The sequence below is a fragment of the Oncorhynchus tshawytscha genome, linkage group LG24 (genome assembly GCF_018296145.1).
Source record: "Oncorhynchus tshawytscha isolate Ot180627B linkage group LG24, Otsh_v2.0, whole genome shotgun sequence".
Taxonomy (NCBI): Eukaryota; Metazoa; Chordata; class Actinopteri; order Salmoniformes; family Salmonidae; genus Oncorhynchus; species Oncorhynchus tshawytscha.
In genome coordinates, this window is record NC_056452.1 from 15,276,880 (window position 1) to 15,299,358 (window position 22,479).

Genomic DNA, 22,479 nt, shown 5'->3' on the forward strand with positions numbered 1-22,479 from the left:
AACCAACGTGTTTCGTAATGAAGGGAGGGGTGATCCGGCGGAAGTCGTTGTATGTGCATCTTTTGCGTTCTTGGAGAGGTCACGGTACAGTTGTTGCAAGAGACTAGTGAAATAAGAATATTTTGACGGACAACAGTTATTAATTTTGCAAAATTTCGGACAAGTTTAGTGGTGGTTGTTGTCTACCATGAAGCAACATCAACTGTCTGCCATAAAGCGCCTTACAAAACCAATTTTATTTGGAACATTAATCGTGGGACTGGCCACTGCTTTCTTCAACAGGTGATCCCCTTTCATTAATGTTTCTAGCTAGCTATGTAGCTGTATTCTGTCTGGTAAAGGGCAATCAATGACCCATTAACTATAGACGGTCTATAATTGCTCTTCATTTAGTAGCCTGTCTGTGTTGTCCTATTTGCAGGGAAATACTGCATTAATGGCAATTCTGAATTCATCCTAAAAACGTAATTCTATGACACAATTTAATTTACTTATGACTGACTGCCCATTGTTGTTAGAGGTGGTTGAACATGTCTTTGGACCCCTATCTAGTGCTTAATGGTGTACTGCCAATGTCAGTTTGACTGCCAATAGTGAGTGTGTAATAATAATCTAGTGAAACGCCAGCCCAATAATGGACTAAAGGAGCCTTATAGTCAAGGACATTACATGTTCTGTTTAGAGGAGCCAATTCGCCTCCAAACGTGAATCCTAATTAACGTGAATTGATTCTCAATTGTGGTATGATTACAGAAACATAAAGCCCTCTACTTTGAAATCACACGAAAAAAATGTACGAATTCAAAATATAGTTAAAGTTTAAGGATTGGGCTCTTTTTTTCACCATTTTCGCCTAAAACGACATCCCCAAATCTAACCTCCTGTAGCTCAGGACCTGAAGCAAGGATAGGATATACATATTCTTGATACCATTTGAAAGAAAACACTTTGAAGTTTGTGGAAATGTGAAATTAATGTAGGAGAATAACACATTAGATCTGGTAAAAGATAATACAAACAAAAAAACATGCTTTTTTTTGTTCCATCTGAAATGCAAGAGAAAGTCCAAAGTATTATTCCAGTTAAGGCGCAATTTAGATTTTGGCCACTATGTAGCAGCAGTGTATGTGCAACGTTTTAGACTGGTCCAATGAACCATTGCATTTCTGTTCAAAATGTTTTATCAAGTCTGCCCAAATGTGCCTAATTAGTTTAAAACATTTAAGTTCATAATTGTGCACTCTCCTCAAATAATAGCATGGTATTCTTTCACTGTAATAGCTACTGTAAATTGGACAGATTAACAAGAATTTAAGTTTTCTGCCCATAACAGATACGTCTATGTCCTGGGAAATGTTCTTGTTACTTACAACCTCATGCTAATCACATTAGTGCACGTTAGCTCAACCATCCCGCTGGGGTGACACCAATCCTGTAGAGGTTTTTAACCGATTTAAACACAGTTTCAGCCGACAGTATTGTTCAGTGACAACACGTTTGTCAAATCAATTACATTTTATTGGTCACATACACATATTTTGCAGTGTCATTGTGGGTGTAGCGAAATGCATATGTTCCTAGCTCCAACAGTGCAGTAATACCGAACAATACACGCAATTCCAAAAAAGGTAAAAGGAATTAAGAGAGAGATTATTTCAACGAGCAATGTCCAGAGTCCAGGAATATAAAGGTATGAGGTTGTGAAAACCCATTATGGACAGTATATGCATAGAAAAGGTGTACAACAAAAATCACTGAAGCTGGAGACGCATATCTCCCTAACTAACTTCAAGCAGCTCAGATCATTGCACCTGTACATAGCCCATCCAGCTACCTCATCCTCTATTTATTTTTTGCTCCTTTGCACCCCAGTATCTCGACTTGCACATTCATCTTCTGCACACCTATCACTCCAGTGTTAATTGCTAAATTGTAATTACTTCGCCACTACGGCCTATTTATTGCCTTACATCCCTAATCTTACCTCATTTGCACACACTGTATATAGATTTTTTTCTATTGTGTTATTGACTGTACGTTTGTTTATTCCATGTGTAACTGTGTTGTTGCTTGTGTCGCACTGCTTTGCTTTATCTTGGCCAGGTCGCAGTTGTAAATAAGAACTTGTTCTCAACTGGCCTACCTGGTTAAATAAAGGTGAAAAAACAAAAACAAGCAGTGGAGGCTGTTGAAGGGAGAACAGCTCATATCAATGGCAGGAACGGAGCAAATGGAATGGTAAACACCTGGAAACCATGTGTTTGATACCATTCCACTCCAGTCATTACCCCAAGCCCCTTCTCCCCAATTAAGGTGCCACCAACCTCCTGTGAACAGAAGTATTGGCGTCCTTCCATTTACACACAGGTGTTGATGGCCAATTAGCACAGGTAGACCTATGTCTTTGATCTGTTTTTTTATAAACAAGCTCTGTAACATGGAAATACGACCGCTTGGGAACCCTACCTCAGCTTTCAATTTCTAGGCGACATTCTGCCTTACCCCTACAGTTCTCAGCCATTCGCGTCGCCATCGACTACCTCGTGTGAACTACAATTCTGACACTGTGTTTTAACGTGTACAAACGCAATGATCACTGCTTGCAATATGGCTTTTGAAACATGTGGCCTTATCTTTCATCAGCGAGAAAGAATCATTCAAATAAAAAATACTCACTGTAGCAGTTTTTTACAGATCCATACAGTTAGGGATGCCTACATTTGACGAAACTACACTTCCGCTACATGCTAGATAGCTAATTAGCACAGGTGGTCACCCCTAGTCTTCCTTAAACAAGCACCCTAACATGAAGATATGGCCCTGTCAAGGTGTACATCAATTTAACCTTTACATTTGTTTCAAAATAATTTATTGCTGATATGAAAGATTGTACTGTTTTGGAAACAGAACTGTAAGCGATGCGTGTAAACTTTCCGACTGAGCATCAGGGCTGTTAACAACCCCACAAAGAAAATACTATTGTCAATAGGCGCTAAAGCAGTTAGGCCTCGATTCTGAGCCGAGTTAAGCATGCATAAATGGAAAGTTTTCCCTTTTTATGCACTTCTCTCTATGCGTATTCAGACCTTTAACTTAAGCATGAGAATAGCATGCTATTTACCCGCTATTTGTTCGGGGTGGAGATCTAAGAAATTAAGGTGTGGTGGTGTGTCTACGGATTTAGGGCTCCCGAGTGGCGCAGCGGTCTAAGGCACTGTATGTCAGTGCTTGAGGCGTCACTACAGACCCAGTGTCGTCCGGGTTTGGATGGTGTAGGCCGTCATTGTAAATAATAATTTGTTCTTAATCATTGTAAATAATAATTTGTTCTTAACTGACTTGCCTAGTTAAATGAAAAAAAAAAAAAAAAACTATTCTGACCTTTACTTAATTCCATCACCTTTACGCGTGAGGAAACATGAATAACGTTGAGCGAACCTGCTGATTCCAAGTGGAAAAAGCATCGACTTTCTTTTTTTCCGAAAGAAAAAAACAGCATTCTCCATGCACTGTAATTTTTTTATCAATAAGATTAGCTCTATTGATAAGAGCTAAGTTAATCAGTTTGGAAAAGGGGATTGTAAATACACATAGCAATGGTTTTAGATTATTTTTTCCATATGATCCTGGAGACGAATGTGAAACAAGCCACATGGAAGCAAACTGAAAATAATATCAACATGACATGAATTGCAGCCCCTTTTCCACAGTAACACAGACAATAAATAGCTGTGCCGTTATTATGTGCACTTTAGTGTTAGTTTTCAATTTGTAGCTTACATTTTCCATCATTCCATTCCGTTTACCTTTCTTGCCTGTCACGTCTGTGTAAATTATTCCTGAGGGTCGCTAGCATTAGTGGATCGATCAGATTAGGCTAACCTTGTGTAATAATTTGGGACCTGTAGCCTATTTGAATTGTTATGGAACTCAGACCACACATAGCAGGTTAAACCTGGAACTTAGTGCACTGTTCACAACGACCATTGTCATACAGTTCCATGATTAGTGAGAATTAGGGTAGATTTATAGGACTATTGTTCAACCCCCATTGTACACCTTTTTTTTCCCCACCTTCCAATATTTTATGGATTGAACTTGAATATGACAACTTTCAGGATAAATCAAACCACTATTTGTTTATTCATCAATATTGATTGTGCCTAAAGGCTCTCAAACTGTATTTTTTTAATGATTCATATATACCTTTCCTAACCCTAACATTTGCCTAAATAATCTACAAAATGAGTTTTTTAATCTACCTGTTGGTGTTGAAATGGAGCTGAAGATGCATAGAGGGATTTCTTTCATTGATCCCTATTTTCTGAACCGGTTCTCTTGATATCTTCTAGTCTGTCATCAACATTCTAATTAAAGTTACCCCGTATTTAAAGGGATGGCTTAAAATAAATGTACTGAAAACCCTATTGAATGAAAACTCCACAAGAAAATCGATTGGCCAGCAAGTGGGAGGGTTTTCAGCTGCTGAATTACATTTTTTCAGCATTACGCAACTTCACAAGGTAAGTCTGAATACTAACTACTGAGAAGTACATAGGAAAGGCGTGCGCAAGAAAGGTGTAATTTCCTAAATCGGAAATTGGGCCCTTAGTGTCTATGAATGGAGTACCAAAACGCCATAAAAGGTGTGTATAATTGAAATGATTTCTTGGTGATATGAAAGATACTTTCCTTATGTTTCCAAAATTTTACCATAAGCAATGCATGTTCACGTTCAGACCGAGGGTCGGGACTCTTAACAGAAGTCCCCACTGGAAGAAATCAATAGGCGTTAAAGGCAGTTGGCGTCGATTAATGTGTTCGTGAAAAGCATGAATGCACACACAAGAAGTTAGTAGAGGTGCTGACTAACCGCGAGTAAACTATAGGCTATAAAAAAAGTTGCACACTATATAAGCTCCCAGTAATTTATTGGGTCAACCACCAGTGTTTCGGCATCACACTGCCTTCTGTGATGATGAAAGGTTGGTTTACCCAATACATTATTAGGCGCATATATAGCGTGCTACTTTATTTGTGTGTGTGTGTGTGTGTGTGTGTAATTACATTGTATACCTTCTACAGACACCGATTCTTTGAGGACCTAGCAGAGATGAGGGCTCAGGAGCGTGCTAAGAATGATGCCAAGCTAATGGAGGTGCTGGAGATGAGGAAGAGGCAGATGGAGGAGTTAGCAGAGAAGAAGAAGTCATGATGAACCTCGACCCACTGGGCACAACAGACACTGAGCTGGACAGACCGAATGACAGCATCCCTTTGGTGGGGTTGCTGGGGGTTGTACAATACATGCCATTTTCAGTGAGGGAATCATTTAGCAAACAAATAGACAGGACAGAGAATAAGTAATGTCACGACAAGAGCATCATTCATGTTCAGGTTTTCATTGTGGTTAATCATTCATCTAACTTAATGTTTTCGTGGAGCTCTAAATTGTCCAATGAGATGTCCATGAAGAGGTCCTCTTCTTGTCAAAGAAAGAACTGAAAGGCAATAAGGTGTTTGGGGAGTGGGTACACTTTTTGGTTTGCTGCTGCAACTTCACTACAATGTAATATTTGTTTAAAGAGCGGAGCATCACATTTTTGTCCCATGATGATAATCGGGTACAGCTGTGAAGAAGCCTACAGTAGTCATCATTAATTGTACAGCAAATCATGATGTTTAATCAGAATAGATCATCCACTTGTTAGTGGGTACCACGGAGAGGGAATTCAACATCCGAAATGTATGATTGCTGGATTTAAATAAAACTAAACATGAGGGCAATGGTGGTAAATGTTATCTTTACCTCTACCAATAAGAATTATGAAATTACGGCCTAATCTAGAATGGAAACCATTACTTTGGTGTAGTTTTTGTATAATTTTGTTCAATTTGCAAGTACAACTGTTATCCACCAGGGGGCAGTGGTGACCCAATGTTCACCTGCGTTATCCTTAGTCTTGTTCTTAGGGCATCACTGTTTCGAGGGCTATGAAGCTAAAAACTCACCAGAAGTGGGCGGGTGGAAAGGACGTGACCGACAGAGCAGTGACTATGCTAGCAGGATAGTCCACATCTTTGTTGATAGCGATATGGTGTTAACATAAGTGGAGGAATTGGTCTAATTTAGCATGTATGGTAAAGCCTCAACCCTTAGCTACCTCTTCCAATTGAGCTAGAAAGAAAGTGAATACTGACGTTTGTATTTTGTGTGATTACAGCGCCAGCGATAAAACGCCAAAATAGACACGTACTAATTGAGTGAGGCGTCAAAGCAGACATCCCGCCCGCCCGGCTTCGGTTGGGTTATTATAATTTTCTACAACGGTGGGTCAAATCCTGAATGCTGATTGGTTAAAAAAACATTCCAGCTGGTGTCTATTCAATAATTTGCCACCAGCAAAGTCTATGACGTTAAAATGCCTATTTACGCAATCCACCGTCTCATCAGCCCAGCCAGGCAATTTATAAACTTAATCTCCACTATAAAAAGCATTAGACATTATCTCACATTTCATTTAGACTAACATTTTGTTTTCAACAGCGGAGGTTTGTATAAACCTTGCTGTCTGTCTCTCCAACATTTACAACATTTGATCTACTGCCGTCCTGTACTAGTAATGAACGTGTCAGGACGAGACAGACAGGCAGGCAGCGTTTCTCAGCCAGTCGAAATCATGAATCAGCTGGCATAATTTTTATGGATATATATACAAAAACAAATGTACATCGAAAAAAGGTCAAACGAAACGCAGCTAATTTGTAGTCTTTCCAGCTTCAGTTTGAAGTGATTGATTGTGTTGCTGTAGCTGTGTTGTTGGCTAGCTCTGAACAACAGTGTCCTGACGAGTGAGAACATTTTCTATGCCAGGGTAAATCGTGCCTCATTGTTATGGATGTATCCAAATAAATGTCACTAGAAAACAGCTTAAACAAATACAAATGCAGCTACTTTGCTGTTATTCTGGCTGCACTTTTTGACATGACTAAGTTAGCCGTAGTTGGCTAGCTAGCAAGCAAGGGATAAGAACGTTGCAAGCCAGTATGGCAACAGAACATTAAGAACGAACGACTTCGTCTCGTGCCTAACAACACCCTTACCAATACATCCTCCAAACACTGACTTCTCTGGCATTATCACTTAACTAAACAATGGATTCTGAAATATATCACACAAACGCCTTGCCCTTGGTGAGTTTAGGCCTTGAATGTGACATGTTGGATGAAGGCAGTGGGCAGAGTTTACGCTCAATGGAGTTTTCGTTATTCAAGTTTGAGCTTTTTCTCAATTATTCTTTCCTTGATTCCTTACACCTTCTCTCCTCACCTCGTTAAACTGCATTGGAGGTCAGAGGGGGGTGCATTCTCCAATAGCAAGCTTTGAGAAGGGGACTGAGAGGATACAAGAAATCACGGATTAGAACCAGAGAGGAAGAGGCAAAGCGAGAGCAATTTCTCCAATAGGGTCCAGCTGTGACATCATCCCTCAGGGTTTTTATGCTGCCACCTGGGTCTTTGCAACAGGCAGCGTTTTATTTTTTTTGCTCACGATGCAGTTTTTTATGGATGGATCAAAGAGAGCACAAAAGGAAAAGCTCTCTCTTGGTGAGGACTCCATCTGAGTGAGTCAAATCACACCTTATCCTCAAACTGCCCAGCAGACGAGCAGCCCCAAGAGAGCCATCCCCCCCCATGACTGAACAGACCCAGGTTCCACAACTGCACTGATCCTCCATTGTTGAGTGAGATATATTCACAAAGATGGAGAGAGTAATTGTGGAGCTCAGAGCGAGTCCACATTCACCCTCCCCCCACAAGACCCGGAGGGCTGACGGTGGAGATAGACGAGAGAGCTTGCTGCACCCCGGACTGAGATGTGAGAACTTGAGGAGAGAGAGGAACACGTGGAACAGCTAACAGCACTGAAGGAGAAAGTGAGAAAGCTGAGGTGTGACTCCCTCAGAGAATCCAGCAGAACAGTCCACCTCAGACCTGGACCACAACCTCAATACCACGATGGGACAGACAACACAGGACCCACCAACCCAACAGACGCCACCCCTTCCTAACAGCCCTCCTGTCATCTCCTACACATCCACGAGGACACAAAAGCCAGAGGTTGTGCTTGTCATTGATTCAAATGGGAAATACATTCAAGAGAATAATACCCCCCCCCCTCCAAAAAGTGGTTAAAGTCTGGTTCCCAAACAAATAAAATTTTATTTGTCAAATACACATGGTTAGCAAATGTTAATGCGAGTGTAGCGAAATGCTTGTGCTTCCAGTTCCGACGGTAAAGTAATGTCTAACAAGTAATCTAACAAATCCTAACAATTCCCCAACAACTACCTAATACACACAAATCTAAAGGGGTGAATGAGAATATGTACATGTAAGTATATGGATGAGTGATGGCAAAGGTGCAATAGATGGTATAAAATACAGTATATACATGTAATATGACTAATGTAAGATATGTAAATATTTTTAAAGTGGCATTGTATAAAGTGACTAGTGATCCATTTATTAAAGTGGCCAGTGATTGGGTCTCAATGTAGGCAGCAGCCCTCTGAGTTAGTGATTGCTGTTTAGCAGTCTGATGGCCTTGCGATAGAAGCTGTTTTTCAGTCTCTCGGTCCCAGCTTTGATGCACCTGTACTGACCTCGCCTTCTGGATGGTAGCGGTGTGAACAGGCAGGGTGGTTGATGTCCTTGATCTTTTTGGCCTTCCTGTGACATCGGGTGCTGTAGGTGTCATGGAGGGCAGGTACTTTTCCCCCGGTGATGCGTTGTGCAGACAGCACCACCCTCTGGAGAGCCTTGCCGTTTAGGTTCAGCCCGACAGGATGCTCTCGATTGTGCATCTGTAAAAGTTTGTCAGGGTTTTGGGTGACAAGCCAAATTTCTTCAGCCTCCTGAGGTTAAAGAGGCGCTGATGTGCCTTTTTCACCACACTGTCTGTGTGGGTGGACCAGTTCAGTTTGTCTGATGTGTACGCTGAGGAACTTAACTTTCCACCTTCTCCACTGCTGTCCCTTCAATGTGGATAGGGGGGTGCTCCCTCTGCTGTTTCTTGAAGTCCACGATCATCTTTGTTTTGTTGACATTGAGTGGGAGGTTGTGTTTTCGTGACACCACACTCCGAGTGCCCTCACCCCATCCCTGTAGGCTGTCTCGTCGTTGTTGGTAATCAAGCACACTACTGTTGTGTCGTCTGCAAACTTGATGATTGAGTTTGAAGTGTGCATGGCCACGCAGTTGTGGGTGAACCGGGAGTACAGGAGGGGGCTGAGTACACACCTTTGTGGGGCCGCAGTGTTGAGGGTCAGCCAATTGTAGATGTTGTTTCCTACCTTCACCACCTGGGGGTGGACCGTCAAAGTCCAGGACCCACTTGCACAGGGCGGGATTGAGACCCGGGGCCTCCAGCTTGATGATGAGCTTGGAGGGTACTATGGTGTTGAATGCTGAGCTGTAGTCAATGAACAGCATTCTTACATAGGTATTCCTTTTGTCCAGATGGGATAGGACATCGTGATGGCGCTTGCGTCGTCTGTGGACCTGTTGGAGCGGTAGTCATTTAGTTCAGTTATCTTTGTCTTCTTGGGAACAGGAACAATGGTAGCCATCTTGAAGCATGTGGGGACAATAGACTGGGATAGGGAGTGATTGAATAGGTCTGTAAACACACCAGCCAGCTGGTCTGCGCATGCTCTAAGGATGCGGCTAGGGCTGCCATCTGGGCCAGCAGCCCTGCGAGAGTTAACACGTTTAAATGTTTTACTCACATCAGCCACGGAGAAGGGGGAGTCCTTGTTTGTAGGCGGTGACGGTGGTACTGCATTATCCTCGAAGCAGGCAAGGAAGGCGTTTAGTTTGTCTGGAAGCGTGACATCGGTGTCTGTCACGTGGCTGGTTTTCTTTTTGGAGTCCGTGATTTCCTGTAGACCCTGCCACATACTGCTCATTTCTGAGCCATTGAATTGTGACTCCACTTTGTCCCTGTACTGGCATTTCGTTGTTTGATTGCCTTGCGGAGGGAATAACTACACTGTTTATATTCAGTCCTATTCCCAGAACTCCTTCCGTGGTTAAATGCGGTGCATCGCGCTTCCAGTTTTCCAGTCTTGGTGTCTGCATGAGGAGGAATGTACACAGCTGTGACTATAACTGACAAGAATTCTCTTGGTAGGTAAAATGGCTGGCATTTGATTGTAAGGAATTCTAGGTCGGGTGAGCAGAAGGACTTGAGTTCCTCTATGTTGTTATGATTACACCATGAATCGTCAATCATGACGCATACACCCCCGCCCTTCCTCTTCTCAGAGACATGTTTATCTCTGTCGGCGCGATGCATGGAGAAGCCCGGTGGCTGAATCGATTCCGACAACATATCCCAAGAGAGACATGTTTCCGTGAAACAGAGAATGTTACAATCTCTGATGTCTCTCTGGAAGGAGACCCTTGCTCGAATTATGTCTACCTTGTTGTCAAGAGACTGGACATTGGATAGTAGTATACTCGGGAGTGGTGGGCGACGTGCACGTCTATGGAGCCTGACCACGTGGCCGCTTCGTCTGCCCCTTCTGCGGTGCCGTTGTTTTGGGTCGACTACTGGAATTAGATCTATTGTCCTGGGTGGTGGTCCGAACAGAGGATCCATTTCAGGAAAGTCGTATTCCTGGTCGTAATGTTGGTAAGTTGACGTTGCTCTTATATCCAATAGTTCTTCCCGGCTGTATGTGATAAGACTTAAGATTTCCTGGGGTAACAATGCAAGAAATAATACATAAGAAAACAATAGTGCATAGTTTCCTAAGAACTCGAATTGAGGCGACCATCTCTGTCGGCCCAATCATTCATCAATAGGCATGCCCTGGAGCTGTTATCAAAGGACAGACTAGGTTCCCAGCCACATCATAATTCACATGAGCACAAATTACCTGAGGGCCCGGCAGTAAAGGGAGGCCACAGCAGGAAAGGGAGTGATTGAAAAAGCTTCTTCCACTTTCCACAAGTGGTCATATCCACCCTGCTATCATGAAAATAATTTCACCCTGCCATGTGAGAATGCTATTCACTGACTACAGCGCAGCGTTAAACACAACGCTGAGCTGTGGTGCCCTCAAAGCTCATCACTAAGCTAAGAACCCTGGGACTAAACACCTCCCTCTGCAACTGGATCCTGGACTTCCTTTCGGGTCACCCACAGGTGGTAAGGGTAGGTAACAACACATCCACCACGCTGATCCTCAACACAGGGGCCCCTCAGGGCTGCATGCTCAGTCCTCTCCTGTACTTCCTGTTCACTCATGACTGCATGACCAGGCACCACTCCAACACCATCATCAAGTTTGCCGATGACACAACAGTGGTAGGCCTGATCACCAACAAAGAAGAGACAGCCTATAGGGAGGTCAGAGAGCTGGCCGTGTGGTGCCAGGACTACAACCTCTCCCTAAACGTGATCAAGACAAAGGAGATGATTGTGGACTACAGGAAAAGGAGAACCGAGTACACCCCATTCTCATCTACGGGTCTGCAGTGGAGCAGGTTGAGAGCTTCAAGTTCCTTGGTGTCCACATCACCAACAAACTGTCATGGTCCAAACACAGTAAGACAGTAAGACAGTCGTGAAGACAGTCGTCCTCAGATCCTCAAAAGGTTCTACAGCTGCACCATCGAGAGCATCCTGACTGGTTGCATCACTGCCTGGTATGGCAACTGCTCGGCCTCCGACCGCAAGGCACTACAGAGGGTAGTGTGTACGGCTCAGTGTATCACTGGGGCCAAGCTTCCTGCCATCCGGGGCCAAGCTTCCTGCCATCCAGGACCTCTGTACCAGGCAGTGTCAGAGGAAGGCTCTAACAATTGTCAAAGACTCCAGCCACCCTAGTCAGACTGTTCTCTCTGCTACCGCACGACAAGCGGTACCGGAGCACCAAGTCTAGGTTCAAATGGCTTCTTAACAGCTTCTACCCCCAAGCCATAAGACTCCTGAACAGCTAATCAAAAGGCTACCCAGACCCCTCGTTTACGCTGCTGCTACTCTGTTTATTATCTATGCATAGTCACTTTAACTCTACCTACGTACATGTACATATTACCTCAAATACCTTGACTAACCGGTGCAGCCGCATATTGACTATAGCCTCGCTATTGTTATTTTATGCTGTTTAATTATTTGTTATATTTATTTTCTATTTTTTATTTAACTTTTTTTTTTCTTAACTTCTTAAAGCATTGTTCGTTAAGGGCTTGTAAAGTAAGCATTTCACTGTAAGGTCTACTGCACCTGTTGTATTCGGTGCATGTGACAAATAAAATTGATTGATTTGATTTACAGCGAGTGAATGCAAGCATTTCCAGGGACTGCCTCAAACCTACCTGGCCTGCCACTCCACCCTGGACTTGAACAGCCTTTACGACCAGGTCCACCTCTACAAGGCAGCAGTCCCAATTTTTGCCACGTCCCTGAAGGATGTCACCCTCAACCGCAGCCCCAGCACCTCACCAGAAGGAACAGACCAGCGAGACACCCCACCCAGACTTGAGACTCCCTCCTGAAGGACTTGCACCGGGAGAACCCACGCCAAAAGGACCTACATTCAGACCACAGCATCACCAGCCACATCCCCACCCCCACATGCCGAGACCCCACTAAAAACCCTGGCCACACCCTATATAGGCCACCCCACACACCCCGTGCCCCTGCAGAAAGGACCTCAACATGACTGCTGCACATATGCCCAGGCCGTGAGCAGAGCAACAGGCCCAACCCCCACTAATACACCTGTCCAAGCCCAATCCTGCAACCTAAGAGATATGTATCAGATGCTCAACATGCTCTGCTCACACCTACTGTAATGGTTCGAGCCCAAACCACACAAAAACACTAGACACTATGGAACACAAAGCTTTTACTATCTCATCCTGGAATATCATCTGCTTTTGGCCTAAAGAGCAGGAACACAGACTTCAAAGAAGTTTGAAATACAGACATTGACATCCACCAAACCACCAGGTGTGAAACAGAGAAGAGACTCAGGGGGTATACTAATTTGTTATTGAGCAGACCTAACCCACTCTATTAGTCAAAACTGGAACATTTTACATCCGTCTAGAAATTAATAATGAAATTCTCAATAGAGAAAAATGTCCTCATGTGTGCTACCTATATCCCCCAAATAGAATCCCCATACTTTAATGATGACAGCTTCTCCATCCAAGAGGGGAGAACAACCATTTCCGGGCCCAGGGACATGTAGGTGGTTGGTGAGTGACGACGGTCCGTCTGCTTTGGACCCGGGGCCTGAGGAGGTGGCATGAACCGTCTCAGGGTCTCCCGGTCCCTACGAACCTATTAGTCTGTGGCGACCTAAATGCCAGAACTGGACAAGAACCTGACACTCTTAGCACATGGGGAAAAACACCTACCTGGAGGAGACAGCAATCCCTCCCAAATATGCCCACCTAGACACAACTATGACAAAACAACCAAGAAAAACGTGTCACAACTCCTATCGCACACTAGGTCTGTACATAGTCAATGGTAGGCTTCAAGGGGACTCTTATGGTAGGTACGCCTACAGCTCATCCCAGGGCAGTAGTACTGTAGATTACTGACCTTAACCCAGTCTCTCAGAGCGTTCACAGTCAGCCCACTGACAGCCCTATCAGATCAAAGCAAAATCGCAGTCTACTTGAACAGAGCAATACTCAAATGTTTTGATTTGATAGGGAAGCTGAGAGGTCAAATATACTGTTTAGGTTTTCTACTGGCAAGTTTACACCTTCACTATTTTATTTTATTTAACCTTTATTTAACTAGGCTGGGCGTGCCATGGCGCAGATGGTTACCTCCCGGCACCATCGCTGGCTCCATCACCCCAGGGCTGACATTGGCCCAGGGGTTGATGACATTCTAGAGCAGACCGATAAGGTTCGTAGGGACCGGGAGACCCTGAGACGGTTCATGCCACCTCCTCAGGCCACGGGTCCAAAGCAGACGGACCGTCGCCACCCACCTACACCCGAACAACGCTGGGGTCCCTCTCCTGCCCCATCGCCTCGTGCTAAGGAATGCCAGCGGGGAGAGGCACAGCGTGCGATGAAGCAACAGCCTGTTTTTCCACACGGGTCTTTCCCGTTTTTTTAAATTACCGAGAGGTATTGGGTAATTTATCCCTTATCGGGTTTCTATTCCTCCAAGCGGGTCACGACATAAGCTCTCCCAGGGCATCGAACCCCTGCTCTGTGGCCTTGTTGGCTTGGCTGAGCTTATGGCTTGCCTTTGTGACAGGTGTGATGGTGTCAACCGTCACTGCCGTAGGGACGTGCCTGGGGGACCCAGGAGCTCAGGGTGCCAGAGGAGAGGCAGGCCCCGGCAGGACCCATAACACACCCTTCCCCAGCCTTGTCCTCTTATCCCGGTCTCAAAGGGCAAAGTGGGGTACTCACAATGTTCAAAGGGTACTGCAATTCCAGTGTTGGCCACCGTCCTTCAGGGCCCTTTGTGTCACCACGGTGGCCGACCCCCTGAAGAAAACCCTGCGTCTGGAGTTCTCCTCACTCCTGGACAAGGGTGCCATCTGCTTGAGACATCAGAACAGCTAGGTGGGTTCTATTCCACTTATTTTGGTCCCAAAAAGAGATGGCGGGTTTCGACTGATTCTGGACCTCCGCAACCTCAATGGATACTTGAAGGTACTGAGGTTCCACATGCTGTCCCAAGCCCGTGTGTTGCAGGCCGTGACACTGGACCTGAGGGATGTGTACTTCCATGTTCCTGTTCACCCAGCTCATTTGCAGTACCTCCGATATTTGCTTTCAAGGGACGGCTTATGAATTCATGGTTCTTCCCTTTGGCCTCTCCTTGACTTTCACAAAGTGCTTGGACGCTGTCCTGACACCTCTCAGGATTGTTGATCCTCAATTACCTGGATTGATTGGCCCATATTGTACCCCGTCCAGGACCCTGGTCCTGTCAGACAGAGACATGCTCCTGACCCACAACGGTGGGCTGGGTATTGGACTCGGTCATCGTGAGAGCACACCTGCCCACCAGAAGTGTTCAGGCGATCTGATCTTGCCTCGACCACTTTCAGCAGGGGTGGGTGGTATCCGCCTTGACCCGCCAACGCCTGTTGGGCTTGCTGACGGCGGCCTTGTTGATGATTTCCCCTGGGCCTGCTCCATATCCGGCCTCTTCAGCAGTGGTTCAATTCCCACCGGCTGCACACGAAGTGCCAACATCACCGCCAGCAGCTGGTGACCGCACAGTGCCTCAGGGCATTGTTGAGGTAGCGCTGTCACTCCTTTCTCTCAAGTGGGGTGGAGATGCTGAGGATGTGCCGCCGGGAGCTGGTCAGCAGACGCCTCCCAGATCGGTGTGACCAAGGGCAAGTCGGCCAGCGGGTGTTAGCTACCCCCTTGGAGCAGCAGGCACATCAGTACACTAGAGTTCTGAGCTGTACTGCTGTCTCTGTGGTCTTTCCTTCCACATCTGAAGGGAAGACATATCCTGGTGAGAACAGACAACACCACAGTGGTGGCTTACATCAACCATCAGGGTGGCCTGAGGTCCCACCACATCCATCCTATGGCACAGGAGCTCCTTCTCTGGGCTCAGGGACGCCTAGCGTCTCTACACACAGCACACATACCTGGCATCCTGAATGTGGCAGCGGATATGCTCTCGAGGGAGGGCCCGCCACCTTGGGACTGGAGCCTATATCCCCAGGTCATGCAGCACCTTTGGGACAAGTTTGGTTGGGCGCAGGTGGACCTGTTTGCCTCCCTTGGCAATGCACATTGCCCCCTGTGGTACTCCATGTCAGATCCACCAGGGCCTCTGGGCTTGGATGCGCTGGCTCATGATTGGGCTGGAGCTTTACGCATTCCCCCCTCTTTTTCCCCTGATCCAGGCTGTGCTGGACAGGACCAGGATGACGGAGCATCGTCTGCTTATGGTGGCTCCATACTGGCCCAGACGACCCTGTATCAGCCTTCTCCTGTCCCTGTTGTTGTCTGGGACACCTTGGCAACTGCCCGAGACCCGACCTGCCGGGAGATCGCACCGCCTCAGTCTGTGGGCTTGGCCGCTGAACGGCACCAATAGTCCATGTTAGGACTACAGGAGTGCTTAATGAACACCATGCAGAGCGCAAGGGTACCGGCTACAACCGCGGCATACCAGTTGTGCTGGCAGTTATTCTGCTCTTGGTGCACTGGTATTGAGGTTGTGCCCGAGTCATGTGGGGTGCAGTATGTCCTACAATACCTAGTCTCGCTTGGACGAGGGCTTGGCAGCATCTACACTGAGAGGGTATTTGGCCGCTATATCTGCCTGCCATGTGAGGTGAATGGACAGGCCTGTGGGGCGCCACCCCTTGGTCTCCAGGTTTATGAAGGGGGTTCGTTGCCTGCGTCCAGCTAGGACCTGTTCAATGGCGAGCTGGAATCTGGATGTGGTCTTGGCAGCTTTGGCAAAACCGCCTTTCGAACCGTTGGAGTCTGCCTCCCTGAAACACCGCTCTATGAAGGTGGTTTTCTTGGTGGCGATTACTTCCAAGAAGAGGGTGGGTGAGCTCCATGCTTTTTCGGTAAGTTCTGAGTGCTACTGGGTGGACCCTGGTGGGAGGAGTATATCTCTGTCCCAACCCTTCATTCCTCCTGAAGGTTCTGCTTACCCTGACCCCCCCAGCGGCAGTGGCAGGGGAGTGGGCCTACCTCCGGCATGCTGTGCCCTGTGCGGTGGACACAGTCAGTGAGAACAGACCAGCTCTTTGTCTGCTATGGTGAGAGTCCTGGGGGCTGGGCTATCAAAGCAAAGGCTCTCTCTCTGGATTGTGGACATGATTATGACAGCATACCGCCTGGCTGGGAAGCCAGTGCTGGGATCTGTGGTGGCACATTCAACATGACATTTGACTGATCCAATATAGTGAAACATAACGAAGGTTACGTATGTGAGCTATATGGATCACGCCAATCCTCTACAGTGCTAGAGTGCTAGAGGCGCTTCAAAAATGATGTAGAGAACGTGTGTCATGGCCATGGGGTCTATATATAGGGGCGGACCCCAGCCGTGACACAGGTGTACACGGGAGTAAATCTGTAAATCCTCACCTCGGATGTATCCCTCCGCAGGGGAGTGATACCAATATATTGGAGTGATCCATATTGCTCACATAACTGTGGTTACATACATAACCTTCGTTTCCCATGCCAATAAAGCCCTTTGAATTGTGTTGAATTTGGTCAACAGAAAATAAAATGACTTATTAGCTTGTTTGATCGAATAGAAATTTCGTAATGCTTAGGATGTTACGAGTGTGATATAAGTAGGACACGTGACATCCTGGAAACTTAGCTAAAAAACGTTTTATCTGCTCTCTTATTGGCTGCGGTCCCACCTGATCTTGCCTCTTCCCAACTGCCTTCCATTTTTTTTTCACAGTTAGAGCATCCAAGGGGCCAGAGTTCCAGTCCAGAAGCACGGTTTCAACTGTTACTACAGTTTTGCTCCGGTACAGCAGTTTAACTGACGACCGGCCCAGAAATACTATTTCCGTACACTGACACAAAGAAGTTAGATTTTAAAATTCCTAATAAGACACTTAAGTCAACACCTTTGTGCACAAAACATTAATTTAATTATTAAAATAATTTTCACTCAGGCTGACTTTTTTTTCATCACTCACAGCAGAAAGGTAAACATTTTATCAGAGTTTCTAAACCCAGAGGCAACAGAGACTTCCAAAGGGCTTGCGAAGCAGGCCAGGGGTTTGAGAAATAAATTACAGAAGTGAAAGATTATTCCTTAGCTGTTCATTTTTACAATCTAAAGGCACAACCTAGCTTCGAGACAATGAGCATGGTTAATATGATTATTGTGGATAGTCAGATTAATATAAATTTGTTTAAAATGTTTACATGCTTCGCAAAGAAGAACGATTTCCCTAATAATCCTGTTTACATGGACATATCTGAAATCATGCTACTGATGGCACTCTGAAATGCAGAAAATATGCAATCATTGCGAAGCATTTTTGATTCTAAGTTCGGACATAATGTGTGTAAGTGAAAACTACTTCTAAGATATATACTGTAACGACCTTGGCTTTATAAGCACGGATATCAACTCTGCCGCTTGAGCATGCTTTTGAGGCACAGTCGATAGCGTGCTGGACTTCGGGCTAGAAGGTCGAGGGTTTGAGACCTGCTCCCTGCCTGTTTTCATTAGTGTTGCCAATTAGCGACTTAGTTGCTATATTTAACGAGTATTCAGACCCCTCTAGCGACACATTTTCAAAAAAATTGACAAGCGACAAATCTAGCGACCTTTTCTGGTGTTATTGGAGACTTTGAGACTGACGTGAAAGCGCGTATCGTTCTTACTCTTCTCAACGAGCAGCGGGTGCTGCGGTGAGCCCATCCCAAAGCACTCACAAGTGGCCCATTCCTCGCGCAGCTGCAGTCAGAGCAGGAGATGTTCACCCCTCCACGTCCAGACTGCAAATTAATCGCACATGCGGGAAGCCGCCGCTTTCTGAACCCGCCCTGGGTTACATTCAGGGAAGGATGTAAATGTAAAATGTTCTTTGTCAAAAATAAATCACTGCATTTGACTCACACAGCCTCAGTCACTTACTCACCTTGTCCACTGTGTGTGTGTACCTCTCTGTGACATAAGCTAAACATCTAGCTGGCTAGCTCATCATGTCTCAGTCTAAACTGTACACTCAAAAATACAGAAAGGAGTGGGAATCAAACCCTGAATTCAAAGGCTGGGTTGAAGCCGTTTATTGGAGATGATACACGGGCATACTGTCTGTATTGTAAGGCTGATTTCTACACCACACTTAGTGATGTAAAAAAAACACATGACAACTCAAAAACATACTCAAAAGGCAACGCCTTATAACAGTTCCACCAAAAACAAGCTGCCATTTATGGTTAAAAAAATTGACTGCAAAAAAGGTTGAGGCCACCATGGCATTTAGCTATCGCTGAACACTTCCATGCTGGCATGTGATCACATTGGAGAAGCATGTAGAGCTGCTTTCTCAGACTCCACTGCTGCTACCCACTTCAAAATGCACAGGACAAAGTGCACAGAAATTATTAATGGTGTTCTAGCACCATACTTTTTGAAAAAGTTGGTTGCAGATGTGGGTGACCAGTGTTTCAGCCTCCTCCTCAATGAGTCCACGGATGTAAGTGTTTCTAAGTACCTGGGGGTTGTGATAAGGTACTTTAGTGATACCAAGCAGACAATTGTATCAACATTTCTGGGGCTTGTTTAGTTGGAGGGAGATGCCAAATCTATAGCCGTGCTGTTGTGGCTTTCTTCGAGAAGTGTTGTCCTAAAAAAGAGAAACTCCTGGGGACAGGGACTGACAATGCCTCTGTTATGATGGGGATTAACAATGGGGTCCATAAAGTGCTGAAGGAAGAGTATGGCCTCAAATATCTGGTTTTTATTTGCTGTGTGTGCCACTCTCTGCAGCTTGCTCATTTGTAGTTCAAAACACATGTAGGGCGTTTTTTTTACTCACGTTTTGTCTCTCCTACAGCGTCCATCACAATTACATGCACATGGCCAATTATACAAATTAGGTGATGACATCATTTAGCGACTTTTAGGACAGCCAATAGCTACTTTCCTTAATGAGGAGTTGGCAACACTGGGAGGGAGTAGAGTAATGACCCTGGCTTTATAAGCCGGATATCGACTCTGCCACTTGAGCATGCTTTTGCAGGGTTCGAGACCTGCTCCCTGCCTGTTTCATTACAATACATTCCCTCGCGCTAACCCCGGGATAGCCCGCTAATATGACCCCTAATAGGGAAGAAAATGTATTGAGTGCAATTCGATCTACAGTACATCTACATCATGATATGAAACGTTGATTTGAACATTCTGACCAAATAGTGGGTCAGGCGGCGCCCCACTGTCTGATTCATATCGCTTGACTTCTGATGATAGTTGATATAATCAACAACTGATTGCAATTGTATCGGGTGCACCAAAGATGGAGGCTGGCTTGGCTGGTGCTAGCACATGAGCAGATCAAATACACAGCTAGAATGCTGATTGAGGTGTTTACATGTCCTAATACTTCCAAATATTGCTCAGAAAACCAGGTGTTTTAATCAGTGTATGCTTACTTCGATTTCGACCTTAAACCAGTTATGATAAACAGAGTACGGTGTTTCCATGACTATTACATAATCTGCCTGCCATCAGTTTAATATCAAATTACTACTGCGCACATACATGTACACAATGTCTTTAAGTAGTTGAACATGTTATTACTCCAAACTCGTGAAAGTGACAAACTGACACATTTTCATTTGAGTCAAAAACAACTTTATATCTGAGTGCCTTTGATTTGATGGCCTGCACATGCGTAGTTCGGGTGCGAGACTACTGTTAGACCCCATTTTTTAAATATATGTTTTTATTGACAAATCAATACAGAAAGTACTTGGGAGAAACACAAGTATATATAAATAATATACAAAGGACAATTGGGCTAGTGGGTACAAGATCACATTACACAAGGACCTTAAGGGACATATAATTCTAAGTGAAACAGCTTTTTTGTTAGCAGAGTATTTGTCTTAAAATAGTTCAATTTATTTTTGTAAGGTATGAAAATGTGGTGTTTTGTTTGTAAATTTGCATTTGTGAATGAAATTTAGCCAAAAGAATGAAATTACATAGAAATAAGTTGAAACAATTTTATCATAGGTAATGAATCCAAGCAGTACATCTCCACATAATAGTGTAAAATCTTCATAAATGTGTTCAATTATAAATCTACTGATGTCTTGCCACAGTTTCCTTACATGAATACAATGCCAAAAAAAGATGCAACACCGTTTCTGGGTGGTCATTACAATTTGAGTTTGTTTTTTAAAAACCTCTTCATATAGTGGTTGGCAGGATAATATTATGAATAATTTTAAAGGAAACTTCCTTAATTTTGTTAACAAGTAGGCATGTGTAGGTATGACTTATTTCTGCACATGAGCATAGCTAGCCAATGTCACCATGACATCACCTACAAGCGTGATCTGGAATTTCTATTGGAGAAGCAGTTTCTGCCCATCTTCATACGGTACTTTCTTTGATTTTAAACTCATCCAATGTCTGCCATGTTTTTTGGATGTGGTGATGTCGTTTGCTGCTCCCTGAAAGTGCACATCTGATGTTGGTCCTTATAAACCAGATGGAACCTGGATATACTGTCCATGAATCAGCGTAGCTAACGTGAGTATATTACCTGGTCATGGCTAGAAGGAATCCAGCTTTTGTATACATTTTTTATAAAAATAAAAGCATTTTAGCTACCCATAACCCTTTTCCTAACCTTGAACTAATTATCCCAACCTGCCGCGTAAGTTCTACTAATACCCTGACTACACTGCTCGCAACGCGTGCACGAGCATTACAAAATAAATTCCGAAATCTATATTATTCAATTATTGCAGCCACACTGCTCACTGTGCCAATGGCTAAAATAGAAGTCAGTTCTATTTCTGACGCAGATCGTGCTGCAAGTCCTGCCTCTCCCATCTCCTTATTGGTTTATAGAAGCAGGTACCCACGTGCCATCTCCTCATTGGTTATACCCACGTGGGTGACTGAAAGATGAACTAGGTCAATGGCTGTAAGGCACCTAATTTATGAAAGTTGCCAATATAAAGTCAAGAGAAGAAAAAGCCTGGAAGGAGGAGATATGACTAGAAATGATTAGGTTGACCATTTTGTGTGTGGATTAATTGGTGGAGTATAGGACCTTGTGCATTTCAGGTAAAATAAAAAAACTCAATGTTTATATCCCAGGACAAATTAGCTAGCAACAGCAAGCTAGCTAAATAGGACAAATTAGCTAGCACGTGCAAGCTAGCTAGCTAAATTGCCATAAATGTGTAATGCTTTTCGAACTGTCCCCAAATTAATATAATTGGTTCAGAGTTTTTGATATTTTAACCTGCGTGTCGTGATCACGTTTGGTGTGGGGGGGACAAAATACATTTATGCATGATGGGGCAAGAGCGCAGCCGGTTTGGGTTCCATGTAACTTGCTACGAAACAAATCTGACGTTAATTTGACAAAAGCTTGATCCCTTCTAGCCACGACTAATGAACACCCTCTATTTAATTAAATCCAACATTGTAGCCTACTGGGTGCAGAGAGCGTAACATAGGTTGCTAAATTCTCTGTTTCGAATCCAGCCATTTAATTTCACAATTATTGCCTAAATTTAACCAAATCACTACTGAAACCTTAACTAATTAGGATGACTCGCCTAAATTTAACCAATCCCATTCATTGCTGCCCTCAACTAGATCCAAGGAGAACACCAATATACAACCTGTATTAGCTCATGGTATGAGGCTAGAGTTGAATTGCTAAATTTGCATTGTGGACTACTTTAAGTTAAAAACAATAAGAAGAA

General features: G+C 44.5%; 1 long non-coding RNA gene across 1 annotated transcript; it reads left to right on the forward strand.

Moving 5' to 3' along the window:
- The first annotated feature begins 17 nt into the window (after positions 1-17).
- LOC112223614 lies at positions 18-5,787 on the forward strand. Its single transcript, XR_002949353.2, has 2 exons — positions 18-282; positions 5,086-5,787. It is a non-coding gene; the product is annotated as an uncharacterized LOC112223614 (long non-coding RNA).
- Positions 5,788-22,479: the final 16,692 nt, after the last annotated feature.